The sequence below is a fragment of the Sus scrofa genome, chromosome 16, assembly GCF_054392235.1.
Source record: "Sus scrofa isolate SSC_HxYL_T2T_F1_AM1 chromosome 16, Sscrofa_HxYL_maternal_Yorkshire_Landrace_v2.0, whole genome shotgun sequence".
Classification (NCBI taxonomy): Eukaryota; Metazoa; Chordata; class Mammalia; order Artiodactyla; family Suidae; genus Sus; species Sus scrofa.
In genome coordinates this window covers 24,545,446-24,565,984 of record NC_139398.1, presented here as the reverse complement: position 1 = coordinate 24,565,984, position 20,539 = coordinate 24,545,446, and the positions used below count along the sequence as shown (strand labels likewise).

Below are 20,539 nucleotides of genomic sequence, written 5' to 3'. Positions count from 1 at the left end.
ATAAAAAGCAAATGGACCAAAAGATAAAGAATTTTTTCAGCTTATGGGGAAAAATTATTCTGGCTACAAAATTTGCCACAGTAATATATGACTAGAAAAAATATGATAAAGTCTGTATATTTCTACTGTATGGAAAGTGTGATATATATTTTTTTAACTAAGACAAGCTATTATGTATAGTGGAACAACCTCATATTGTTGATGGATACAGGCAACGAGAACTTAGACTTGGAGGTTTTTGAAAATATCAGATGAAGGGCCAACTAAGGAAAACAGTACCCCAAAAATTCCTAAGAGAATTTTTTTTATATTACTCAATGAATTTATTTCATTTATAGTTACACAATGATCATCACAACCCAATTTTATAGCATTTCCATCCCAAACCCCCAGTGCATCCCCCACCCCCCTAACCTGTCTCCTTTAGAAACCATAGTTTTTCAAAGCCTGTGAGTCAATATCTGTTCTGCAAAGAAGTTCATTGTGTCCTTTTTTCAGATTTCACATATAAGTGATAGCATTGATGTTGGCCTAAGAGAATTTTTTTAATTGCATATGATTGAAAACAAATAATATGCAGAGTTGTAGCAAATAAAGGTAACAATTGAGCATCTATGCATCAAATTATCATTGAATTTCATGTGTACATGGCAAAACACATGAATACATAAAATAGAAAAAAGTAAATTTATCTCTATAAGACTTTTAGTAAGAATTTTTAATTTCGATAGACATCGACAAGTTGGCAACAATAGGAGCTGTCAAATTTAGACACCCATATGTGAATTTGTCTGTCTCCTCATATCTTATGTAGCACTCTTAATATAGCATGTTATCAACAATTTTTTACCTTTGCCATTATGAAAAATAACAACTGCTAATTTAAATTTGCATTTTTCTTATTATGAATAAATTTAAACAAATTTTAATATTTTTATTTTCTCTTCTGTGAATTCTCTATATATACTGGTTACTACTTTTCTGTTCAGGTTCAGTAAGGCTCTCTTTATTAACTTGTAGGTGCTACTTACATGACAGGTGAATTAATTCACAGACATGATATATTTTAAGCTGATTTGATTTGGCACTTAGCTTGCACTCAGATTATTTTCTTATGGACAAATATATGAATCAAGTACTTTGTGATTCCTGGATTCTAATATTGTGCAAATTAATTTGTTAGATTCGAATATAGTGGTGAATTATATTTAGTTTTTGATTCCTCTGCAAAGTTTAGAACAGTTATGAAGGCTTTAAGATTATTGTTATCTTTTAGAAACTCCATATATTTTCTTTTACCATTATGGCTTTTTCTATATTTAATTATACAATAGCACTGGTTTTTAGCATGATACTAGAAATGAAGTAGCATCTACAAATATGATTATAAGTTGGATTTTTTTTTTTTTTTGTCTTTTTGTCCTTTTTTAGGGCTGCACCCATGGCATATGGAAGTGCCCAGGCTAGGGGTTGAATTAGAGCTGTAGCTGCCGGCCTATATGACAGCCACAGCAACACCAGATCTGAGCCGCATCTGTGACCTAGACCACAGCTCACGGCAATACCAGATTTTTAACCCACTGGGCAAGGCGAGGGATTGAACTGGCGACTTCATGGTTCCTAGTCAGATGTTTTTGCTGCACCACGATGGGAACTCCAGTTGAATTTTTCTTTTTGACTCAATATACTTTGAAATATAAAATTCTATGTATTAGATTATGTTTGCAGATTGTGAAATTTTAAATACATTTTGAAAAGTGAAATTGATGTAGTTTTTCTTTCTGTGCTTTTTTTAGGGGGAGGAGTTGATATTGGTATCAATAATAAGCATATTTAAGTAAAAGATCTTTGGAATTCTCTCACAGTTTCAGTACCACTGAATTTCTTTTTTACCTAGAGCTGTGTTTCTCTACATTTTGACTAATGATATGTACAGAAAATAATAATATTTATACTATATACCTGGGTAAACAGATGAAGCTGATGGAGGCTGGTAGGAAACAGCCCGAGATTATAGCTTCTTCCGAGGCACTTCGAGTGATGAGAGAATCAATACTTGTAACATGCATAGTCAATTTTCTGTATTGCAGAAACTAGTTTATTCCAGACCTTAGGTATTTGTCAGGATTCCAAGATATAGGGAGCCATACTGAAAATTTGTTTATTAAGGGTCTGGCATTGCCATGAGCTGTGGTGTAGGTCGCAGACGCAGCTTGGATCCCACGTTGCTCTGGTGTAGGCTGGCAGCTATAGCTCCTATTCAGCCCCTACCCTAGGAACCTCCATATGCTGAAGTTGCAGCTCTAAAAAGCCATTTATTCTTTACTTCTATTTAAATATTGCATATTTTCTGAGATCATTTTGGTCATTTATGCTTTCTTATTTATCTAGTATAAAGTTTCAGGTCTTTAGAGCAAATATGTCATTTTCATATTTTATCAAATAAATATATTAGTATTACTATTTATAAGCCAAAGATTTTTATGATTATTATAAGTTATCTCTATGATTATTTCCCAGTTTCCAATATTTATTTGATGTATCTATGCTTCTTTTTTTTCTTTTTTCTCCTTAATTGCTTTAGCTAATGGTTTAATCCTTTTTTAAAAAGAGCAAGTTGTTAGATACCTACAACTTTTACTTTTTTTGCTTTTTTATTCCTTAATTTTTGCTTTTATTTTAATTAATTGCTACTTTCTGATTTCTATAAATTTAAGTTTTTATCTATTTCTGTCTTCTTCAGATTCCTAACTAACTTTTGTACTATGTATTATATTTTTTGGCTTTTTTCATTTTTAAAAATTATTTTTACTGAAGTATAATTGATTTACAATGTTATGATAATTTCTGCTATATAACAAAGTGATATAGTTTTACATGTACATGCAACCATTGTCATTCAGATTCTTCCCACATAGATTATTACAGAATATTGGGTAAGTTCTCTGTGCTACACCATGTTGTTTTGTGCACACCAAATTAGCTATAACCCATAGATTTGAAATGTTTTTTCTAATGATTACTACTTTCAAACTATTCTAAAATTTCAGTTCTGATTTTCTTTTTGGCAGAATGCTACACAGTACTTCAGTTTGGTGTTTATATGCTCTTATTTCCAAGCAGAAATGAATTTTAATATTGTTTTATAATTTTTATATTTTTATTATATTGTCATCAGATACACTTTTCTGTAATTTAGCTGCTTTTGGAGCCATTCATTGAAGTTTTAATGCTTCAGTACTCTATAGGAAATATTCAAGGATAAGTTTTTGTCAGGTTGAAAGATTTATTCATTTTAAATCAGTTTTATTTAGTTTTATTCTATTATTCCCTGTAATCAGATTTTTATCTTATTTTTCTCTTGTTTGCTAAGAGACAGTTTATCTCCAAACAAAATGATAATTTTTTAAGTAATAAAAACAAGATTTCCACATAAAATATAGGACATTCATTTATATTTGAAGTTCAGATAAACAATGGATAGATGATAGATAGGTAGATAGATAGATAAACAACAAATATATAATACTGTCTTAATTGATTTGGCTGCTATGGCAATATACCATGGACTGTGTAGTTTATAAACAATAGAGGTTTATTTCTCACATAAGAGTGCCAGCACAGTTGCATGAGGACCTTCTTCTGGGATCATAGACTTCTACTTGCATCCTCATATGGTTGGAGGGTGTAGAGACCTCTCTGGAACCTCTTTTAAATCCATTCATGAGGAGTCCATCCTCATGGCTTAAGTCTCCCAAAGGCCCCACCTACTGGTAATATCATCTTTGTGAGCTAAGATTTCAACAAGTGGGTTTTGGTCAGATACAATATATGTATGCTAATTATATATATTTATGTTTTATATTTAGTATTTATTATATATGTATATTTGAGATATACTTTTACTCTCTCTATATATACACACACACACATGCACACACACACACATATATATATTATTTCATGGAACATACTTATACTAAAAGAAGTGTGCTTATTTGAAATTCAAATTTTGCTAAGCTTCTCATATTTTATTTGCTAAACTTGGCAAAGCAAAATTACCCATGGAAAATAGAATTGAAGTGAGTTTTTACTGCAGTCGAATTTTCTTTATTTAATTGAGGCAGCAAATGCTTAGCTTTAATCATAGAATTTAATCTTAGAGTCTAGGATCTGAGATTGTATTAACAGATTATTTATTGTGTGATTTATAATTGCAAAGAACCCATCACTGCACATCAAGCTTGAAAATATATAAATGAGTGTAAAAGGATAGAAGTAATATTTCTAGCTAACTATATGTTGGAAGTCTTGTTTAGGGTCACTTGAGCAAGAGTAGCAAATATCGGATAATTTGGTTTTTGGTAGAAGGTGCTACTTCATTTTAGATTCTTTTTAATCCTAAACAGACCTCAGAATCTTTCTTAAGGTAGTGTTTTAGACCTTCACTATCAATATCACTTTTCAAAACTGATTTCACGACAAAAATATAGTAAGTGTTTAAAATATGCCCGGCATTGTCATGACAATAATGATATAGGAAAGAACAAAGACAACAAAAAATGTTTACTCTCCTGGGCTTTATTTTCTGGTTATAGGAGACAAGTAATCAAATAAGTATGTTATATTCTGTATTGTAGGAAGAGCATGAAGAACAAAATATATAAATTTTTAGGTGATACATGATGTTGGAAAAGCAATGCTGTTTCTGAGAAGATAGCCAAAATAGGCTTATGACGTGAAATTTGAGCTGAAATCTGACTAAAATCAGTAAGAAGAATGTTGTGAGACTGTCTGGAGGAATATATTTCCAGGAAATAAAACAAAACAGTAAGCTAAGAGTTCCTGAAAAAAAAAAAAAAAACAAAAAAAAACAAAACACCAAAAAAAGAACCCCCAAAACAATAAACATAAGACAGTAAGCTAATAGGTTATGGAGCTCAGAAAGTGCTTGTGTGTTCAAGCAGCTGTGGGGCGGGAGTGGGAGGGTGGGGGTGCAAGGTGACTGCCTCATATTGTGAGCAGGAGATTCGTGAGCAGGAGACTTAAAAAACATAGGGGGAATTTTAGGATTTGAGTAAGTGAAATGAGAAGACACTGGAGAGGTCCCCACCCGCATTGAGAGAGATAACAATTAGTATACAAAAACAAAAAGCAAAAAAAAAAAAAAAACCTAAAAAATTGCACATAATTAATGGATACAATTTGGTGAATTTGGACATGTATACGTACACTCGTGTTGCCATCACTGCAATCAGGACGAAAAATATATCCATCATCTTTGAAAGTTTGCTTGTGTCCCTTTTGTTTTTCTTGTGGTAAAAAAGGTTAAAATGGGATTTACTCTCCTAAATTTTGAAGCACACTATTACATTATTATTAACTACAGGCACTATGTTTCATAGCAGATCTTATCTTGCGTAACTGTAACTTTCTACTCATTGTATACCAACTCCTAATAGCGCCCTTCCACTCCCCCGTCACATTCCATCCATCATTCATTTCTATACTTCTATTTTACATGCTTCATATAAGATGAATCATTCAGTATTTGTCCTTCTATAACTGATTTGCTTCACTTCGCATAGTGTCTTCCAAGTGCATCCATGTTGCCACTAATAGTAGACTTTTCTTCTTTTTTTAAGGATGAATAATGTTATATTTTATACACACACACACCATCTTTCTTTATTCAGTTAGTTGTTGATGGACTTTTGGGTTGTTTCCATATTGTGGCTATTGTGAGTAATTCTGCAATGAACATGAGAGTGCAGATATCTCTTCTAGATTCTGATTTCAATCTTCTGGATGTATTCCTAGAAATTGAATTGCTAGATCATAGGATTGTTCTATTTTTAATTTTTGAAGAACCTCTATATTGTTTTGCATAACTGCTACACTGTTTTCATTCCCAAACACAGCATACAAGCATTCAAATTTCTACACAAATTTGCCAAAACTTGGTATCTTTTCGTTGTTGTTGTTAATAACAGCTATCTTAACATGTATAAGGTGATATCTCACTGTGGTTTTGGTTTCTATTTCTCAGACAGTTAAAAATATTGACCATATTTTCATATACTTGGCCATTTGCATGTCTTCTTCTGAAAAATGTCTGTCTAATTATTTGCCCATTTTTAATTGGGTTATTTGGGTATTTTTGCTGCTGAGTTATAGGAGCTTCTCATATATATTAGAGATTAACTCCTTATCATACATTTGGCTTGCAAATATTTTCTCCTATTTCTTAGGTTGCACTCTCAGTTTGTTGATTGTTTCTCTGGCTATGCAAAACTTTTTAGTTTAGCGTAGTTTTACTTGTCTATTTTTGTGTTTGTTACCTGTGCTTGGCAAGAAATTACTTCCAAGATTAATATCAAGGAGCTTTTCCTTTGTTTTCTTCAAGGAGTTTAAGTTTCAGATCTTAAGATTTTATTTGTTTTTAATCAATTTTGAGTTAATTTTTGCATTCAATGTAAGGGTCCAATTTCAATTTTTTTGAGTGTAGATATACTGTTTTCTGTACGCTATTTACTAAAGAGAATGTCCTTTCCCCATGATGTGTTTTTGGCACATTCATTGAAGATCAGGTGATTACATATGCATGGGTTTATTTGAGGACTCTCCATTCTGTTCCATTGGTCCTTATGTCTGAACTATACTGCTTTGATTAGTATAGATTTGCAATAAATATAAATATAAATATAAATATAAATATAAATATAAATGTCATCTTTTTAGGGCCATACCTGCAGCATATGGAGGTTCCCAGGCCAGGAGTTTAATTGGGGCTGCAGCCGCCAGGCTATGCCACAACCACAAAACGCCAGATCTGAGCCACATCTGCAACCTACACTATAGCTCACAGCAACACCGGATCCCCAAGGCCAAGGATCAAACCTGTGTTCTCATGAATACTAGTCAGATTCGTTTTCCTCTGAGCCACAACGGGAAATCCTGCAATATATTTTCAATTCAGGAAGTATGATGCTTCTTGCTTTTTTCTTCTTATTCAAAATTGCTTTGGCAATTTGGAGTCTTTTGTGGTTCCATACAAGTTTTAGGATTGTTTTTCCTATTTCTATAAAAAATATCTTTGTGATTTTGACAAAAAGGCACAAATCTGTTGATTGTTTTAACCAGTACAGGGGTTTTAACAACATTCTTTCAATCCGTGAATATGGAATATCTTTCCATTTATTTCTGTCTGCATTACTTTCTTCCATTAATATTTTACAGTTTTCAGTGTCTAAGATTTTCAACTTCTTGGTTAGATTTGTTCATAAATATTTTATTCTTTTTGGTGCAATTGTAAATTCAATGATTTTTTTTTAAATTTCTTTTTGGAATACTTCATTGTTTATAGAAACACAATCAGTATTCATATGTTGATTTTATATCCTGAAAATTGCTGAATTCAGTTATTATTTTTAAGTGGCATTTTGACAGTTACTAGAGTTTTCTATGTGTATAATGTCATATTATCTGCAAACAGATAATTTTATTTGTTTTTTTTTAATTTGGAAGCTTTTTATTTCTTTCTCCTGTCAAGTTGCTCTGATTAGAACTTCTAGTACTGTATTGAATAGAAATGACACTAGTAAAAATTGCTGCCTTATTCAACATTAAAGGAACATTTTTCAGTTTTTCACCATTGTGATGTTAGCTGTGAGCTTTCCATATGTGGCCTTTACTGTGTTCAGATCAGTTCTTTCTATATCTAATTTGAGAAAATCTTTATGTATAAAAAGATATTAAATTTTGTCAAGGCTTGTTCATGTATTGAGTTGATCATGTCATTTTTATCTTTTATCCTTTTTTTTTTTTGTCTTTTTGCCATTTCTTGGACTGCTCCCGCAGCATATGGAGGTTCCCAGGCTAGGGAGCTATAGCCACCGACCTACGACCTACGCCAGAGCCACAGCAATGCAGGATCCCAGCCGCATCTGCAACCTACACTGCAGCTCACGGCAACACTGGATCCCATTGAGTAAGGCCTGGGATCGAACCCACAACCTTGTGGTTCCTAGTCGGATTAGTTAACCACTGAGCCTCAACAGGAACTCCTCTTTTATCCTATTAATACAATGTATCACATTTACAGATTTTTATCTTCCAGGAATAAATCCCACTTAGCCATGGTATATGATCTTTTTAGTGTGTTTCTGAATTCAATGTACTGTAACTGTGTTGAGAATATTTGCTTTTATATTCATCAGGGATGATGGCCTATAGTTCTCTTACCTTGTAGTGTCCTTATCTGGCTTTTTTTCAGGGTAATGCTGACCTCGAAAAATTAGTTTGGGAGTTTTCCTTCCTCCTCAATTTTTTTGGAAGTGTTTAAGAAAAATTGATATTAGTTCTTTAAATATTTTGGTAGAAATCTCTAGGGAAACCATCTGATCATTAGCTTTTCTTTATGGGAAGATTATTTGATACTAGTTCCTTTCTTGTTATTGGTCTGTTCAGATTTTCTGTTTCTTCATGGATCAGTCTTAGTAGGTACTATATTTAGAGGAATTGATTTCTTCTAGGTTACCCAAATTTTTGATGTATAATTTTTCTATACATTTTTGATCTTTTGTATTTCTAAAATATCTGTTCTAATGTCACCTTTTCTGATATTATTTTATTTTTTATTTTCATTTGAATCTTCTCCCTTTTTTCCTTAATCATTCTAACTAAAAGTTTGTCAGTTTTGTTAATCTTTTCAAAAATCAGCTTCTAGTTTTATTGGTCTTTCCTAAGGTTTTTATCGCCTCTATTTCATTTTATTTCTGTTTTAATTTGTGTTATTTCCTTCTGTCTACCAACTTTAGATTTAGTTTATTTTTCTTTGTCTAGTTCCTTGAGGTATAAAGGTAGATTATTTGTTTGAGATCTTTCTTTTTCTTAATATGTTTATCACTATAAATTTCCCTCCTCATGGAGTACCTATTGTGGTGCACTGGAAACAAATCCGACTAGGACCATGAGGTTGTGGGTTTGATCCCTGACCTCACTCAGTGGGTTAAGGATCCAGTGTTGCCTTGAGCTGTGCTGGTCCCAGACGTGGCTCAAACCTAATATTGCTGCAGCTATTATGGAGGCCAGCAGCTGCAGCTCTGATTGGTCCCCTAGCCTGGGAACCTCCATATGCCACAGGTGCAGCCCTAAAATGCAATCAAGTAAAGTAAAATAAAATAAAATAAAATAAAATAAAATAAAATAAAATAAAATAAAATAAAATAAAATAAAATAAAAATAAATTTCCCTCCTCAAACTGCTTTTCCTGCATCCCATTAGTTTTGTATGTTGGTTTCAATTTTAATTTGTCTTAATATATTTTTAAAAATTTCCATTTGATTTATTTTGTGGCCTATTGGATGTTCAGGAATGTGTTATTTGATTTACACATATTGTGAAATTTCTAGTTTTCATCATGTTATTGATTTCTAATTTCATACCACTATGATCAGAAAAGATACTTGGTATGATTTCATTCTTCTTACATTTGCTAAGACTTGGTTTTGTTTAACTTATGGAATTTTGTTGAGAATATTCTATGAGTACTTCAGAAGAATTATATTTTACTGCTGTTGGGTCTTGCATCAAAAGTTCTATAGATGTCTGTTACGTTCATTCTGTCTAGAGTGAAGCTCAAGTTGAATATTTCTTTATTGATTGCATGTCTAGATGATCTGTCTGTTATTGAATATGAGGTGAAGTGCCCTAAGTTTGTTGTATTGTTTATTTCTCCCTTTACATCTGGTAATATATTTGTTGCTTGAATTTTAAGTGTATATATATTTATATTTGTTATATGCTCTTGATGAATTGACCTCTTTATCATTTTATACTGATCTCTTTTGCCTGTTGTTATATCTTTAAAATATATTTGTCTGATATAATTATAGCTATCCCTGCTTTTTAGTTGTTCTACTTAAATGCATATTGTTTCACATTCCTTCATTTTGAGACTATTTGTATCCTTCAAGCTGAATTGAGTCTCTTTTAGATAACCTATAATCAGTTCTTTTTTTTTTTTTTTTCTTATCCATCTGGGTACCCTATGACTTTTGATTGGAGCATTCCATCTACATTAAGAGCAATTATTGATAAAAACTTAATAATATCATCTTATTGTTCTCTGTTTTGTATATTTCTTGTTTCATTTTCCTTTTTTGCTACATTCTTTCGTCACTTGATGATTTTCATTAGTAGTACATTTTGATTATTTTTTTATTTTAGTATATCTACTATAGGTTTTTCTTTTGTAGTTATTGTGAGGCTTACATGAAACATAGATGTAACAATCTACTTTTTGCTGTTAACAACTTAAACTTGATCACATATAAAAAAACTACACTTTTTCCTACTTTAAAATTTTTGATGTCACAGTTCACTTTTATGTATTTTGTGTTCATTAACAAATTATTAAATTACATATATTTTTAACATGTTTATCCTTTAAGCTTTATACTAAGTTAAGTGGCACCAGACAGAGTACTCTTACTGAGGTTTTTTGTTTGTTTCAACATTTTGACTATTACTCCACTCTTTCATGGCCTGTAAGGATTATGCTGAGAAATTTATTGATGGTTTTTAGGCATCCCCTTGTAAGTTGCAAGCTCCTTTTCTCTTGCTGCTTTTAAAATTCTCCTTTTGCCTTTGTTTTTTGATACTTTTTATTGTAATATGCCTTGGAGAATATCTCTTTAAGTCTGTTGGGTTGCCTATGAGTTTAATGATCTTGGATATTCAAATCTCTATACAAATTTGAAAAGTTCTGAGCCTTTATTTTTTTAAATAAGTGCTCAGCCCCTTTCCCTCTCTTTTCTCTCTGGAACTTCAACAATTCACGGACTGCTTCTTTCAGTGGTATCCCATAGATCTTCCAGGCTTTCTTCACTCTTTCATTATTTTACATTTGTTCTCTGACTGAATATTAGCAAAGTTCTTGTCTTTTAATTCACCAATTCTGTCTTCTGCTTGATCTATTTTTATGTTTATGTTCTCTGTTGCATTTTTTTTCATTTTGCTCAGTGTATTTTTCTTCAGCATTTCTGTTAGTGTCATTTTATAATTTCTATCTCTTTATTAAACTTCTCATTTTGTGTACCTTTTTCCTGATTTTGTTTAATTGTCTTTCTGTGTTTTTCTTATAGCTCATTGAGCTTTCTTAAATAGCTATTTTGAATTCTTGAGTAATCACATATCTTTGGGATTGGTTACTGAAAGATTCTGTGATCCTTTGGCCATGCCATGTTTTCTTGACTTTTCATGGCTCCTTGAAGTCTTGTGTTGCTGTCTTCACATTCACAGTGCAGTCATCTCTTCCAGTCTTTACTAATTGACTATTGGAGATAAATACCTTTCCACCCTGTTAGGGATTCTGAGGCTGTTACTTATCTCCTGTGGATATTCCTGTTCCATACTTCCTGCTCCTTCTTATGGCAGAATTCTTAAGCTTTTATGCCATCTCTTTATCCCACAAGGAACAAGGCTGGGTGCTGATATCCTTTCTTTTGTTTTCCCAAGGGTGGAGCAAGATTCAATTTGTGGTCTCTCTTTGACCACAAGATTTAGGTCAGCTTTCTGTGTATGTTCACTTCCCAAAAGACAAAGCTCATTCTAACTATCATTGTATCATTGTGAGCAGACATAGAGTCAGACACACGGTGGGGTGTGTGTGGGTAAAGTATTCAGAGTATTGGGTGTGCTCATGGGCCAGTTTGGGGGACCTATAGATGAGGCATTCCCAGCAGCTTGTGGGCAGGCTTCTTGATGGAGTCTATGTGATCATTAATAGGATCCACATCCCTTCAATGTCCTGGGAGAGTCTTATGTGACACCCTCTCAGCCTCTTCCTACCTTCTAGCATGTAGCTCACAGCTCAGCAATCTGGACAGGGCAAGAAATAAATAGGCCTCTTTGGCAATGCCCCACACAGCTCAGAAAGTCAGACATTCTCTTGTCATGGTTCACAGACAAGACCAAGATCTTTGTGCCTGTTACCCAGTGCACAAGTGGGTAAAACCCCTTCAGGGTCCCTTGATATGTGGTGCTGTATCCCACGGCTCCCACAAAGATACTTTTGTCCATGGATGGATACTAAATTGTTATTACTGAGGACGATAAGGTTTGCCTTATTCATACATGTTGCTGAACTCTATTTTTTTTATTAATGTTTCATCCACTTGCACTGAAAGTAATTATTGATAGGTAAAGACATTTTATTCCAATTGTATTCATTGTTTTATGTCTGTTTTATAATTCTCTTGTTTACCTCTTCTTTTCTTGCTGTCTTTATTGGTGGTTTTTTTTTAATTCTAGCATGTTTGATTCTTTTTCCTTTGTATATTGAGTATCTGTGATAGGTTTTATCTTTGTGGTTATTATGAGGCTTGCATTGAAACTATTATAGTTGTTAACAGTCTATTTTAAGCTGATGACAATTTCAGTGGTGCACAAAAACTCTGCGCTCTTACTTTCCCACAAACACATTTTATGTTACTGATGTCAGAGTTTACTTCTTTTTTTTTTTTTTTTTTTTTTTTTTTTTGTCTTTTTGCCATTTCTTGGACCACTCCCGTGGCATATGGAGGTTCCCAGGCTAGTTGTCCAGTCGGAGCTGTAGCCGCCGGCCTATGCCAGAGCCACAGCAACTCAGGATCTAAGCCGCGTCTGCAACCTACACCACAGCTCACAGCAACACCAGATCGTTAACCCACTGAGCAAGGGCAGGGATCTAACCCGCAACCTCACGTTTCCTAGTCGGATTCGTTAACCACTGTGCAACGACGGGAACTCCCAGAGTTTACTTTTTATATTGTTTATCCATGTACACATCTTTTGTGATTATAATTATTCCTAATACTTTGTCATTTAACTTTTATATTAGAGTTAAAGGTAATTCATGTGCCACAGTATTATAACATTCTGTGTTTGTCTATATATTTACCTGTCCAAAGAGATTTTGAAGGTAGACTGTTGAAACAGCCTCTAAATTTGGAATATGGAAGTAGGCACACAAGAGTATATATGAACACCATCTGTGACATAAATATTATAGATAACTAGTGTTGGCTACCTTAATTGCATGCATTGGATATTCTTAAAAACTCCTGAGGCTTAATAGTAAAAATAAAAATCAAACCAAAACAAACACAAAAAAAAGTTTTCATATGTGTAGTGTATTTTCGGTGTATCTGAATTCCATTGATTTGCTATCTTTACCAGCTATCAAAATTCCTACAGTTCTTCATTATATTAAAAAATGAAATGTAATTGATAGAAAAAATATATGTTCCTTTTTGATTTTCTATAAAAAACTATTTTGCAGATGCTCTGCTTTCAAGGTTTGAATTTCTCCCCTAATACCACCAATCACACATACTACCCTTGAAGCCAAGCATATCACATCAACTAAAATGCTTCAGTACTTGCATAGACTTAAACCTTTCTTGATATCTTCCATAGGGATAGATCTCATAGATTTCTGAAAACTAAAATTCTTATTATTGGCACATTTTCCTAATCCTACACCTCTTGAACTATCAGACTTTTTCTGCTTGTGAAAGTTTATTAGTCTTTCCCCATTTCAACAAATATTATTTATTAATTCATGCATTCAACAAACATTTATTGGTTTATTGCTAGGTTTTGAGAATGGTAAGTGAAAAATAAGTTGCTCTTGATTTCATGAATATTTATCAAGAAGGAAATACAAATGTCAAATAGTAGCACTTACTAAAATTCTAGTATTAACTGAAATGAGCTTCTTTTTTATTTCATTGAAGTATAGTTGATTTACAGTGGATGCTGTGCCGATTTCTACTGTACAGCAAAGTGATTCAGTGATTCAGCCATACCTATGCACATACCCATTCTCATATAGATTATCATGGAACATTGTGTGGATTTCACCATGTTATACAGCAGATCCCTATTTGACCATCCATTCCATATACAAAAGTGTGCATTTGCCAATCCCAAACCCCTAATCCATTCCTCCCTCCACCACTGTTTCCCTTTGGCAACCATAAGTTTGGTTTGTTTTCAAAGTCTTTGAGTCTGTTTCTGCTTTGAGATGACATTCTTAAAATAATTCTGTAAGAATATAGTGTAGAGAATGAAATAAATCAAACTAGAGGCTCAGAGGGAAATAATAGTATAAAAAGCATTAGAAGAAACTCTAGAGGATGAATTAAAAAATCTAGGCTAAGAAGTTTTAGTGAACAAGGATACAAGAATAGTGAGTAGTAGTAGCAACTCAAGTCTAAGAATATGTAGAGAACTATTAGTGGAAGACTCTCTCTACATATATAGAGTGACCTTTATTCACTCTACTCATTAAGCACCCCATATCCATTTCATTCTCTTAATACAATTTGTTATTTTTACCTTCTAAATATAGATAGATAGACAGATAGATAGATAGGTAGATAGATAATGTATGTATATATGTATGTTTATAACACTGCTTATCATCTATCTAAAATTTTAATTTCCTTAGTATACACTGCCATCACCGAATCATAATGGCTTTCTGCAGGTTTGTTTGTTTGTTTTGTTTTTGGAGTTTGTGTGATAATAACAATTCTGAAGTTGAATAATGAACAACCTACACAACTCTGTATACATATTCTGAAAAAGTTAATCCCAGTCATCATTATATCAGGATTATGTTAATAATCTAACTACTGACTTTCTTGCCTTTTTTGGATCTATTAGCAGCTAGATTTCCTTCAGGATATCATGTTATAATTTTACCTTCTGCTCAAAATATTTCAATGTCTTGTCCTTTCAAAAGTATTATTTTAGGGGTGTTCCCTGGTAGCTCAGTGTGTTAAGGATCTGGTGTTGTCATTGCAGTTGTTCTGGTTACTGCTGTGGCATGGGTTTGATCCCTGGCCTAGGAACTTCCACATGCCATGGGCATGGCCAAAAAAAAAATGTATTTAGGAATGCTGTCTCTTACCTACATTCAAAGGCCAAATTTGAATACTCAACATGGCAAAGATGGCCATGTGGGTTAACTGCCAGGGAAGGCTCCTAATAATGGCAGTCATGTTAATCAGACAGAGAAAATTTATACCTAATTTCAGAATGCCATCTTTGCTTAGTTGAAAATTTCTACCTAATTTCAGAAAGCCATCTTTGCTTAGCTGAGTAATACTTTGTTTGGAAGAGAGTGTAGGAACATCCTGAGAAGTCAGCCAACTTTGGAATATGAATTTACAAACATTTCTCATTTCATTATTTGTCATTTTGACACTGTTTATGATAGTTTTTACACCATATGTTTTTTACATAGTCAAATGTTTTATTTTTTGGCTTCTTGATGTTCATTCTAGCATAGAATGGTTTTATGCAACTCAGTTTATACAAGCAGTATTTACATTTACTTTTAATATTGAGATAATTATCCTACATTAAAATTTTCAATAAAACTTGAATTTATTCATGGTATATCATGTTTTATATCAACTTTCTTTCCTCCTGGGACCTTCTAATATCCCCAAACCATTTATTAAATAGCCCCATCCATTTATCACTAAGTTGAAATACTACCTTTATTAAATATTGTTCCTATATATTCTTGGATGTATTTTTATTCTCTCTATTATTTTCCAAAAAATTATTTTCCTATTCTAATATCAATGTTGTCTTTTCTAAATATAATAAAAATCATTGTAAACTTTAATATCTGATAGGGTAAATCTTCTACCACCAAATTTTTCTATTAACCAGACTTTATAATTTTATCACAAAAGTTCTTCAATAAATATTTTTAAAATGTTTTGCTAGGCAAAAATATAAAGTACAATTAGGAACAAAACTCAGTACATTGGAATTCTAAATAGAATTGCATTACAATTACATAGCATGGTGATTTAGAATTACTATGGACACAGCTTCTCCATTTATTCAATATATGTCCTTTAAACAAAATGACTTGCTTTACTCGTTAAAATATTATATATTAATTTTTAAAATTTATGCATTGTCAGTTATTTCCCTCACTATAAATGAAACTTCTCTCCATTTATATTAGTAGTGTTTAAATTACTACATAGGATATATGGAGATTATATATCGAGACACTTGAATAAATTATATTATTAAATAGTTATATATATAGATATGTTCATATGCACACCCCTATATTGGTTATTTTAGCCTCTTTTAATTTCAGTATACAATAGCATCTTCAATTGACAATTCTGTCTCTATTTTTCCAGTATTTATACTGTTTATTGAGATTTTGAGCATAATTTATCAGTTTCCTAGCTCCACAACAGTTAAGTTGTGATATTGCTGGCAGCAGCCAAATGATTTGATTTTGTTTTTTGAACAGTTTTGCAGTGTTTTGGCATTCTGAAATTAGGTATAAATTTTCTCTGTCTGGTTAACATGACTGCCATTATTAGGAGCCTTCCCTGGCAGTTAACCCACATGGCCATCTTTGCCAGCTGTAGGCTGGGTTTTTTTTTTTCCTTCCATGGCAAATAGCTCCCACTTAGGCATTGTGAAACCCCAGTAGGCACACTCTCCTATAACCTTATCATTATCACCCTCACCTTCAGTCTCTTACTCTGAAATTCTGGATGGCCTTCTTAGCTGCAAGTTCCAGTTGCCTCTGGGAAATTAGGGAGCAAGTATCTATACTGGAGCAGTGAGCTGTCCCACTGAGTAGCTCTGTTAAATGACAAAATTACTTGAAGTGCTCCATGCTTTCTGCTGGCTTTGCAGTTTCTGCACTCTTTCTAATGAGCACAAGTCTCACATTGAGATTCTCCTATGGCAATAACATTTCACTTAGTTTCCACTCAGCTGAAGTGAAGGTTATGGGTGGGTATGAACAAGGTTCTTAGTGTACTTTACTGGTAAGCTTCGCAGACTCATTCAGTTACCCATTCTGTAAACACTCTTTATATTTCTTTTGGTCTTCATATTCTATCCGTTCCAGAGATGACAGTTAGAACCTCATTTTTGTTCCCAGATTATATGGAGTATGCTTACAGAACAATAAGAAAAAGACCGACAACACAATATAAATTGCCTAAAAAAGATGTGAACAGGAACTTCATAAAATAGATAACCAAAAGGCTAATAATCATATAAAAATCACTCATCACGGAAATAAAAACTAAATTCACAAAAAGAGATACACATCCATCAAATGTCTCCAAATAAAAAAGACCAACAAGGATTTTCAAAGATATAGAAGAACCCATTTGCTCGTACATTGCAGGTGGGAGTGAAACTATTTCCAAGGACTATTTGGTAATACCTCCCAAAGTGAAACGTGTACTTTATCTATACTTCAGCAATCCCACTTTTTGTGTTTATGTAAGAGAAATGAATGGCTCCATCTTCCAAAAGACAGTTATGAGTATAGTCACATATGCTGTGACTATGTTCATAGCAGTTTCACTCACATAGCCACAAGTGAAAACAATCAAGTGCCCAGCAATAGTAGAAAGAACAAATAAAGTGTGCTCTATTCATGTCTTATTTTACTTTTGTATAATAATAAGAATAAACTGCAAAACATGGGTACATTTCAAAGACAGTATGCTGAATGAAGTCAGTTGCAAAAGAGAACACACTCCATTTTTATGGAAAAAAAAAAAAACAACAAAAAATCAAACAAACAAACTACTCTGAGGTGATAGAAGTGAGAATACTGGTTACGTCCAAGGGTGCTGTCTGAGAAGAATCATAAAGAAGCTGTCATGGGCATAGAAAGCCAACTAATGTTTACCGAAAGGGAAAGGAGAAGATAAACTAAGAGTATGGTATTAACAGATACACACTATTACATATAAAATAAATCAGCAGCAAAAACTTACTTATAACACAGGGAATAATATTGTATCTTATAATAGTATTTGATGGAAGATAATTTGAAAAAACATTTATGTAAGGGAAATACTATCAAGGACCTTCCTGGAATGGAGGCACTTCTCAAACTAGAGATTCAATAGAGGTTTTCTAACCAAGCAAGGGCAGCAATTTCTTGGCTATCATTTACTGTTCTGTAGTGATGGGGCCAAAATTCATCAGAGATCCCGTACACAGAACTGAACCAAATGACTTTTATTGGCCCTAAGCAGGTCCCTGATGCTGAATGACAGCCTGCAGTGAGCTACTGAGTCGTCTTTTTAATGAAAAAGAATGTAGAGTCCTTTGGGATCATTTCGACCAACAACCTAATGACCTAGAAACTTGGCCACTTCATCTCTAGGATGAAGAAGAATATCCTGTTAAATTTAATAAAAGAGAGTAGCACCTTGGGGGATGCGTCACTACAGACTTTGACAGTGGCCGGAGTGCCACATAGGAGGAGGGGCACAAAGCAGAGAGAGTTTATTGCTTTATGATTCCATCATTCATCATTCTTCTCATGTTTTTTATCTGCTCTTATTTGCATGTTTTTCTTTTCTTTTAAGTTTCAGTTTATTCCAATCCCCCCTTCTTTTCTTCTTTATATTTTCTTGTGTACCTTTACTAGCTTGGATCTATTTTGAGAGAATTGTTTTTGTTTCCACCTGTATTTACTTATGTGTTAAAAGAAAAAGTCTTGGATCATGGAGGATTCATTGTTTTCATAAGGACCAGCCACCTTTACAAGGATATGGATTCAATAATTGAGTGGTTTGTTGACCTGTGAAGAAATTCCCCAGTCTCATTCTCATTTCATGTTATTACGACCAAGTCATTGTCATTCTAACTCTATGGCTGTGATGCTGCTATTCCAGTTTAAGTCTCTTCCAACTGTACCCCTATTTCTTGGGGTTTGTTCTGTAGTTTTGCTTAAGGATATAGTTACAGAATATTGATATAATCACAAAGAAAATAAGAGGATTAAAAATAGAAAAGGTTAAAAAAAAGAAAGAAGAAGAAGGAAAAGCAGTTCCCTTCATGGTGCAGCAGAAACAAATCCAGCTAGAATCCATGAGGATGCAGGTTTGATCCCTAGCCTTGCTCAGTGAGTTAAGGATCCAGCATTGCTGTGAGCTGTGATCCTGTGTTGCGATGGCTGTGGCGTAGGCCAGCAGCCATAGCTCCAACTTGACCCCTGGCCTGGGAACTTCCATATGCTGTAGGCTCGGCTCTAGAAGGCAACAACAACAACAGAAACCGTGATGGTGTATAGATTATAAAGGGATTTTTAAACTAAAAATAATACAATTAGTAATAATAATAATAATGGAAATCATATTTAAACTGAGAGATAGCAGGTTGATGTAGTGCACAGGTTTTAGCTGTCAAACTGCTTGTGGACTTTCCTCAGATGAGGTAATTCTAGTCAGCCTCCAATATCTAATCAGCCTTTATTTTACAAATCCTTTGGCCTAAATTTCCAATATTAAGACAGTCTTATTTGTTTTTGTTTTTGTTTTTAGCAAGATTAACATGATTTTCCACAAATAAAGTCTCTTTTTATTAATTATAATTTTTTCTGAAAGAAATTCCTCCATTCATGGCTTTACCATTATACGTAGAATGGGTAGTATTCAATTTTGGCTCATCAGTGAAATTTTCTCCCTGTCCCTATCAAAAATAGGACCTGCCTGTTGCACTTTTTTGTTTCCTTCTTGGTTTTTAAAACAATTATAGTTCCTTGATCCAGATGTTTTTCTCTTTGCTTATCTCTTCTACTGGATTTTAAACTCCGTAAGTATAGGGATTGTCTACATTTTATTTGTCATTGTTTTCCCAGAGTCTATAATGATGACCAGTATAGAGCGGTGATAAGTAAATATATCTGGATTGTAAATAAAGCAAAAAATAAATGACTCATACTTGTCTATTTGAAGTGCATTCATTACCTTTCTGTCTTCAATGAAAAAAAATTGTACCCTTTCCCCCAAAATTGATATTCCATTATTTACATCATTTGCTGGACAGTGTTTAAAGACTAAAAAGTCTTCACTTTAAATTCTTAAGAGTGAACTCATAACTGGGAACTAATTATCATATCTTCTTTCTTTTCTGGTGGTTCCAAAGTAATGCATCATTTCTATAAGATATTATTACACTTTCAGTGCTTAAAATACAATGATAGTTTCTTTACTAGCAGAATGAATTTTGAGCACAAAGAACCATTTAATCAGTTTATTGCTCTTTATAACATTATGTAATTACCCTAAACATTGTTCATCAGGCTTCTAATTATTAACAAATGATTTATACAACCAATAAAGCAAAACTTAAAAATATGAAATTATTTTATCATCGAATATTTAAATATTGATTAACAATGTGTTCAATTTATTATTCTGAACATCAAAATAAAATTAAAAATCTAAAAAAGTCAGATTACATTGAATACTTAGATATTATAAACTCAGAAAGCTTTGATTTATTATGATGATTAGAAAACCAATTATCACATTTTTATAAAAACAGAGTTTCAAAATTTTGCTACACTGAATTTAAATTAGGATTTTTTAATATCCTGTTTTCCTACTGCTTTAATTGCCCTGGATTTATACCACTGAATTTTTGTAATATATTCTGATACTCTTTCCAAAGTAACCTGTGT

The 20,539-nt window shown here is 32.9% G+C and overlaps 1 protein-coding gene across 2 annotated transcripts in view; it reads left to right on the top strand.

Moving 5' to 3' along the window:
* Window positions 1-20,539, top strand: part of LOC146395468 (uncharacterized) — a 586,337-nt gene that overhangs the window by 472,742 nt on the left and 93,056 nt on the right. Inside the window, exon 5 of one of the 2 annotated variants that reach the window (XR_014831074.1) lies at window positions 2,904-2,936. The exons of the other annotated variant lie outside the window; for it this stretch is intronic. The gene's annotated coding sequence lies outside the window, so the exon portion shown is untranslated. The remainder of the gene's footprint in view (window positions 1-2,903; window positions 2,937-20,539) is intronic. 2 annotated transcript variants of the gene reach the window in all.